Source organism: Canis lupus, chromosome 28 (genome assembly GCF_048164855.1).
Source record: "Canis lupus baileyi chromosome 28, mCanLup2.hap1, whole genome shotgun sequence".
Taxonomy (NCBI): Eukaryota; Metazoa; Chordata; class Mammalia; order Carnivora; family Canidae; genus Canis; species Canis lupus.
The window spans coordinates 21,041,490-21,050,134 of record NC_132865.1 but is presented as its reverse complement, the minus strand read 5'-3'; the positions used below and the strand labels follow the sequence as shown (position 1 = coordinate 21,050,134).

The 8,645-nt window shown below is 41.2% G+C and overlaps 1 long non-coding RNA gene across 1 annotated transcript; it reads left to right on the top strand.

Annotated features, from left to right (window-relative positions):
• Positions 1 to 351: 351 nt before the first annotated feature.
• LOC140619977 (uncharacterized) lies at positions 352 to 7,737 on the top strand. Its single transcript, XR_012019735.1, has 3 exons — positions 352 to 571; positions 4,834 to 5,038; positions 7,235 to 7,737. It is a non-coding gene; the product is annotated as an uncharacterized lncRNA (long non-coding RNA).
• Positions 7,738 to 8,645: the final 908 nt, after the last annotated feature.

Here is an 8,645-nt window from a genome sequence, read left to right as displayed (position 1 = left end):
AATCTAGACTCTTGGATTACCGTTGGTCTTTCTATTTAAGGAGTCATAATCCTCAGTAGTGGGCCCATGGTGCATGTAGCAATTGTAAACTGGGACGAGATGGGTGTGTGGCTAACTGGAACTAACATGAAGCCTCCAAGAGCTCAATAAGCCATTTTATAGCATTCAGGGGGGCGCTGCTAACGTTAGTTGTATCTGGGCTGCCACAAGGTGGGGTAGTGAGGTTGCCCAGGAAACAGCAATATTTTCTTAGGCTTGAGTCAATCTCTTGGTTGCCTGGAAAAAAAAACAAATATCTGAGACATCATTTGAGAATACACGGAGTAAGATCAGTCCTTTGGGGAGAAGGCGTACTTAGGAAGCAGATAGGGAACTAGGTTGAGGGATTCAGAGCAGGTCTTCAGCGATGGTAGGGAGCAAGCATGAAAGGAAAATAACATAAATCTGGGAAATAAGGGGAAATGCTAAACCCAAAGGGCAAGAAGATGCCCAGGATTTCACCTAGGACAAGCTGGGCCAGAGGCTTGCAACAGCAGAGGAGTCCCAGTTGCCCAGTGCCAGGACCACTAAGGTGTGTATTTGCTGGGATCTCATTAGCCCCAGGGCTATATGATTCTAGGCATAATAGGCATGTTCATTTACTTATACACTGCTCAACTGTGCAATGAAATGATACATCTTTACCTTTCTAAACTGATCTAATCTCCATGGGCCCCCCACCTGCTGGATTGTGGGATGATCAGGAATTTACAATTAAATCTTCAACTCACTCTTTTCCACTGTACTAGTTTCTTTTGAATGACTCAGACTCTATCAGATAAATATTTCGCTACGGGAACTGTGTTAGTTTGTTTTCAGATGGGAGAGAGGGCCTTGAGAAAGAACTTGTATTCCTTTTCACAGATAATATTGAACAAAACATGTAGTTAAGGCATCTCTACAATGTTGAGTTTTCATGACTTCGTTGCTGGCTTTCTTTCGGTTTCCCTTTCTCCTGTAGCTCTCATCTCTTCCCCTCTCCCAGTGGGCTCCAGAGTTTGCATTTTTCACAAACAATCATGGGCTCACGCATGAATTCTCTGTACAGAATAGGCACTCCTCCCAGGAGGACATGCAAAAGAAGGTAGATGCAAATTTTTTAGGGTAGAGTTGTAGACCCCAACATTGAAAAGTGAGGAAGATTTTTTTTTCTGAGTACTTCAAGTGTCACTTGACTAGTCACATAAAACAGCTTTGGAATCAGATAGATAGATAGATAGATAGATAGATAGATAGATAGATAACATAGATAATAGATAGACCAAACTATGTGTCTTAAGAACTGTTATCCTAAGAGAACTAACAAAGAGATTAGACATGGGAAGAAAGCTTACTTATTTAAGAAAATAATGCCCAAGATTAGTGTCAGAGCACATAGAAAAAGAGGTCCCAGGTTTGAGATAATCAAAGACAACTGATAGATTACTTAGCTGGTGAGTATGGACTTTTTTTTTTTTTAAGATTTTATTTATTTATTCATGAGAGAGACAGAAAGGCAGAAACACAGGCAGAGGGAGAAGCAGGCTCCATGCAGGGAGCCCAACGTGGGACTCGATCCCAGGACTCCAGGATCACGCCCTGGGCCAAAGGGAGGCACTCAACTACTGAACCACCCAGGCATCCCTGGAGAAGTTTTCTTAGTTCAGCAGAGGTGGGTCTGACTTCAGTGTACTGGGGGCATCGCTACATGTGCCAGAGGGCTAAGGAAGGGTGTTGACCTTGAGATTTCTGTTGAAGAGATCAGATCACTCTGCCGGAGCCCCACCAAGGCACATGCCACTCCCATGAAGTCTCCATCTGAATATGTCTTCATTCTACACGGCATTGCATTTTAGCTAAGGATCAACTTGACAAACATTCAAAAGAACCTACCAAGTAAGCCCACTATCATGCACAAGAACCATGGGTGAGTGACAAAGGGAATTTTAGAGAAGGGTGTGGAAGCCAGAGAGGAAGGATTTTGCATCCCATGTTTAAAATTCTGAAATTTATGCTGTGGATAATCATATTCCATTGAAAAATTTTAAGATATGCAAACAGGACCAATTTATGTTTTTATGTTATTTTTAAACTTTTTAAAATAGATTTTACTTATTTATTTATTTATTTTTGAGAAACAGGGAGAGAGAGGGGGAGAGAGAATCTGAAGCAGACTTTGCTCTGAGCGCAGAGTCCAACTTGGGGGTCAATGTCACGACCATTAGATCATGACCTGACCAGAATCCAAGAGTCGACATTCAATGGGCTGAGCCACCCCAGGTGTCCCTATATTTATGTTTTTAAAAGAGCAAATTTATGCTGATGGTGTTAAATGTGTGTTTAATTAAGATTAATCATTGAAAGTCTCACAGCCCCAAATTTCTTTAATCCTTGTTTGATCCAAATCTACTGAAATTATAAACATGAATAATTTTAGTGAGTGGCTCTGGATATTCATCATTCAACAAAAATATTATTCTAAACACTCAGAGCCAAAAGTCATTTTTAGTTGTGGAATGTAAAGGTCATGTAGCTATTTGGTGGTCAGTTCAGAACTATTGACAATGATGGAGAAAAGCAAAGACCCAAATAACTATAATCTATATATAATCTATAGATAATGCTATATAATTGTATATACAAATCAAAAATATTTATTACCATGTTTGAAAACTATTATGTTTGGTTTTATTTGTTCTTGGGCTCCTTAGATAGCGGACTTAGCTTGTGCATTGATTTTGAGGAATGAGTTCAAAATAGGTGGGGGGGGGGGGGTGAGTGAAGGGAAAATGCCCTGTAGAGAAAGAACTCACCAGGAAAGGAGGCTAAGAGAGTCCAGGGAAGGGTGGGGCCACCCTTTCCTGAAGCACAGAGTGTTTGCAGAAATAGAAGAGAGAAGACTAGAAGGGGACACAGGAGTAGCTCGTGGAGGGCCATACAAACCCCATAGATTTCAAAGACCACAGAGAATCCCAGAAGTGTGGTTTGTTTGTTTTTTTCCAGGAGAACGATGTTCTCAGACATGCAAAAAGAAGACCTGAAAATAATTCTAGGAGTGGCATAAATGCTGAAAGAATAGTAATAACTAGTGGCACTACATTATTATTATTATTATTATTATATTTTTATTTATTTATCTATCTATTTATTTATTTATTTTATAACTAGTGGCACAAAATAAAAGGACTAGAGGAGTCCTTTTTCCTGCTGGGATCTAGTCTAGGCACTTTACACTTGTTACTACATTTTGCATTTTCAAGGCAACCTAGGAGGGGATTACAAGGGTCTCTTCTTTTACTAGAGCCACATAGAGTGAGTAGCAAAACTGAAGCTGGAACCAAGGTCAGCAGGCAGGGGAGTCCGTGTGTTTAATCACTTGGCCATAGCGCCTCCTCAGAAGCATGAGGGATTGGAAACCAGAGGTAAAGAGCTTAGCAAAAAAGTGCAAGCATCATTGTGGGACAGAAGTAATCATCTATGCCAGTGACAAGGCAAATGCAGAGGTAAATGTAAGAGATACTTAGGAGATACAATTAATTAGTTCCAGTGACTCATAAGAGATCAGGGAGAAGGTGATGTTAGGTATTCTCCGTGGGCAGGTGGAAGGGTTCATTGCAAAGACAGGAATAGAGGATACTGGGCGGAGAGGGAAGTTTGAGCATGAAGTGGGATTCAGCTTGTGAAGCTACTAATATTGAACAGTTTGGCGAAGTGCTGCATTCAGACTTATGAATACAGAGAAGTGACCCTTTCTGCTTGAAGACGACTCAGAGAAGTCAGCTGGACCTTGAAGCTTGTGTAGATTTTCCCCAGCTGCAAAAGGCAAGAAAGGTCATTGGAGGCATGAGGAACACAGTGCACAAGCATGGTGTCAGGAAAGCAGGGCGAGTTCCAGGACCAGGACACAGTGACCTTTGGGCAGGGGAATGGCAGGGAGGGCGGGGAGCTGAAGCTGGAAGGATAAGCAGCAGCCACGTTGGAAAGGGCATCTGCAGGTCTAGGAGCCTCTCATCTCTGCAGATTAGCAAAAACTATGCTCCTGAGTCCTAAAGTTAGTCACTACCCAAGTATGGTCATACCTTGGAAGCGTGCACCCACGGGGATATGGGACGCTGCTGGTGAGCTTTAAGGAGTCATGAAGGAACCTAAGGCCTGAGCTGACAGGCTGGCCAGGCCCAGAGGAGCTTCTGTCTCAACTGGAGATTCTGCTCTGCACTGAACATGCATTGATGGCAGCTGTCACCAGGATGGCATTTTACACACTGGTGTGATCCCTACCAAGAAGATACCCCTTTGCAGGGACTGGTGGACACTAGTGGGTCCTGTTTCCACACCCTCTCTAGGCGCTATGTCTCTCACAGAGCTGTGCACCCATGGGCCTGCCACTGAGGACAGATCGAATTTATTGAGCAGCTTGTTGTCCCTTGCAAGCCACCTTGCACATTCAATGGCATGTTCTCCCTTGGTCCTGCCTGGGGCCTCAATCCCTCAAGTCTCATTTAGGAAACTTTCCCTTATGCTTTCATAGCAAGTGCCCTGTGTCGGCATCCCAGCATTATCACATAGATTTAATTATCTGTTTGATTATTCATCTCCTCCCCCTGGACTGGGGTCTCTTTGTCCTGCTCCCAGCCCCTTATCTCCGCATCAAGTGAGCCCAGGACAGTGCCCAGGACATAGTAGACACTCATTAAAGTTTCTACTTGAGAGCAGTAGTATACAAGAAAAAGGAAAGCTTATTTACTTAACATGTAACTTTCTCTCCCTGGGATTATTAACCAAACTTTTCTTCTTTCTTCTCTTTTCTCCTCATAGTCAGAACGCCTCACTGTAGGCCTTGGAAATGCAATCCTTATGGAGCATATGCTCGATTACCTTCACAGAGGATCAAGACTGTACTCCTATTCCCATATTTCAAATGATAATTTTTCTTGATTATGTGTGAAATATGCTTATCTGTGGAGGCCTGGATCAGTTATGACTGTGCCCACAGTTCACATCTGCAGGAGGAAACTCTTTGGTAAGTAAGACACAGTGAAGTTCATAATCTGTGAAATCATTTTAGCCCAAGTGAGCTTTCTGTGTCTTTTGTTCATGGAGATTGTGTGAAACAGGGCACAGATGTTTCAATAGTAACTGTAGCCCCACGGAGAAAAGGAGTTTTTGAGTTGTAACCTTAAAAATCATTCTTTGCATATGTGAGAAAAGAGAAAGGGTGGAACAGAGTCCAGTCATTTCAGAGACAAGAACATAATCCTTCATTCTCTTGAAAAAGTGGAAGGCATTTACCCCCCTTTTAATTTGGCCAAATGTACAGGGTTTGCCTCCAACCCCAGTGTTCTCAGCGAAAAAGGAACATTGACCACGGGGTATATCCCAGGCCATTCGTGCCTGATCTGCTACCTGTTGTGGGCAGAAACTGTAGGTTCTTTGCCCGGATGTATGGACACACAAGGGAAAGAGATGCTAACTAGTCACCTTGGCTGTTCATTATTAGAAGATGCATGTTTTGTTTTGAATGTCTAAATCATCTTAGAAGGAGAGAAACAGTGGATAACCCAGGGGTTGGCAGCTAAGTTGAATTTTGAAGCTCTGGAAGGAATTAGCAGGCAAAGATGTGTGTGTGTGTGTGTGTGTGTGTGTGTGTGTGTTGGGGGGGGGTGTATTCTAAATACAGGGCACAGTGCATGCAAATGCAGAGAAATGAGAGACCAGGGTATCACATTCCAGAAGGTCATTTTAACGTGCTAAACCACCAAAAGTAGTTCAGTAGGACTAGAGTATACTGCAAGGGAATAGGAGATGAATTTGGAAAGGTGGGCAGAAGTCAGATAAGAAAAGGGAGGGCTTTATATAAGTTCCACAGACTATGCAATCTATTTTGTAGTGAGGTAGGAGCCAGTTGAAGAGTTGAAGCAGGAGACTCACATCATTAGGTTTTTTTTATTATTGAAAGATTACTCTGGAAATGGAGTGGGGGCATATATCTAATGGAAGCCAGGCCTGAGAAGACCTGAGAAGATCCTTCACATGTGGATAAGGGACAGGGACAAAGGGGCTCTGTACAGCCTTCTTTGCAATAGCAAGGAATCAGAAACAATCTAAATGCTCATTACTGAAGGACTGAATGTATCAAATAGTCACATGAATAGATGTATTAACACAATTAAATAGTATGAATTTGATTTTTATATGACAACATAGACTGGCCTTAAAATAATAATGTTGGCCCACCCCAAAAAGGGGCAAAAATTAAAATTTTAGCATGTTATCATTTATGTACTTTTTTAAAAAAGATTTTATTTATTCATTCATGAGAGACATACAGAGAGAGAGAGGCAGAGACACAGGCAGAGGGAGAAGTAGGCTCCATGCAGGGAGCCCGACGTGGGACTTGATCTTGGAACTCCAGGATTATGTCCTGGGCTGAAGGCGAAGCTAAACTGCTGAACCACCCAGAGATCCCCATCATTTATGTACTTTAGAAAACACACAGGAACCAAATAACATATGACTACCTATATGTCTGAGGAAAAACTTTAAAATGAGGGTGGCTCAGCAGTTGAGCATCTGCCTTTGGCTCAGGTCGTGATCCTGGGGTTCTGAGATAGAGTCCCACATTGGGCACCCTGCGTGGAGCCTGCTTCTCCCTCTGCCTATGTCTCTGCCTTTCTCTCTGTGTTTCTCATGAATAAAAAAAAAATCTTAAACTGGAGAGCTATATGCCAATGTCATGATGATGGTTGCCTGAAGAGAAGGGCAGGGAAGGAAATAGTGTTGAGTAAGAGTGGTGAATAAAAAAAAAGCTTTAACTTTATCTGAAGTGCAGTATTTCCTTTTTTGTTTTTAAAGGAGAATATAGGATATTATTACTTATGTAATTTTTATAAGGGTACAGTTAGGGGGAAAAGATTATAGCAAATATCACATAGTGTTATATGTACTAATTCTGAGTTTTAATGGGTACTTAATGATTCAGAGTTTAATGGGTATGAATTCTGGGTGTTTGTTAAACTGCATTATATTTTTCTGAACTTGAAAAAATAATTCTCTCCTTATAAGTAAAAAAGTGTGTTTGTGTGTAAGAGCAGTGGCCAGAGATGTGTGGGTGCCAGTGGAGTGTGATGAGTGTAAAACCAAGGGTACAAAGGTTTGAGAAGAATTGTCAGGAGGCTCAAGATGGGAACTAACAGGGTTGAATCATTTTGTGATTCAGCAGGTCATTGGTGGCCTCAACATGGATGATTTCAGCACAGTGGTATGAGTGGAAGTCATACAGCAGTTGGTTGAGAAAATGAGTGGAAGATGAAGAAGAGGTGACCGCAATTCCATCTGTTTCCAGAAGCTTGACCATAAAAGGGAAGAAATAGATGGTTAGTACCTAGAGAAGAATATAGGTTTAAGGAAGGTGGTTATTATCTTTAAGACTAGGGAAACTTGATACTGCTTATCTGAAAGAGGAAAAATATAACAAAGAGGAGAGGTTGAAGAGATGTGGGTGAGAGGAGAAGACTAATGGTGCTGGGGTCAGGAGAAGGAAGGTGGAAACAAATCTTTGGTGGAAGGTGGGAGCCTTTCTGAGGAGTGGAAGTTGAGAGGAGTACGCAGAAACTCAGGATTGTGGGGAAGAAGGATTGGAATGATTTTGAGGAAGTTCAAATCAACAGCTTCAAATTTTTTAAATCAAAATATTAACTATAATTCTGCCCTTTCTGAACATCATCCCTTACATATAAAAAGTATTTTGAAATACATACTTTTGTGTACATACTTTTTGTGTACATACTTTTGTGTGCAATGTTTATCTTCTTAGCATTGTAAGAAATGATCAAAGGTAGTAAAAATATTCTTCCGGCAATAAGATCAATTTTGGTTTCTGTACGTATAATGAATGTTAGAAAAATAAACTACCAAGTAATAGATAGAAATATACTTTTAAATGAAGCATTTGCCCTTAGATGGTGGAGGTTAGGTCTACCCTACACCGGTACATTATGTAGGATGCAAACATCCTTGCGAATACTGTCTACCAACTTCATTCATTCAAGAATACTAATAATGGAGTTCCTAATGTCAGAACCTCTTATAACTTGATTATAATTTAAAACTCACAGGGTCATAGAATCCCAGGATCAGAAGAAACATTAAATGGCTTTTATTAATCAATTTCAGCTTCCAATCCATAGGATAAGTCCTCACTGTTCAAAGAAAAGCTGGAGGGATATTAGAACCACAGTGAGGGAATGAAGAATCAGCAACATTATCTCCTTTCTCTCATGAGGCACTCCTGTGTGACTTATTGCCCACTGATGAATATGCTGAGAGCAGTAGTAAACATTTATTTCTTTTTATTCAGCCAATAGTGGCTGAGCATATGTTTGTTGAATAAATACAAAGTTATTAGGAAGTCGTCACCTCCTCTGCCGACCAAGAGCTTCCAGTAGAATAAGAGAGAAAAATCCCTAGAAATCCAATAAGACACACAAATACCCAGTACCCAAGGTAGAGCACAGTTAATGTTATGGTCAGACAGTCACAGTTGTTTGGGGACATATACATTGCTCTAGAGATTTATACTTGACAAAGATCATCCCATTGGGGAATCGGGAAGTCTTTTATGAGGAAGT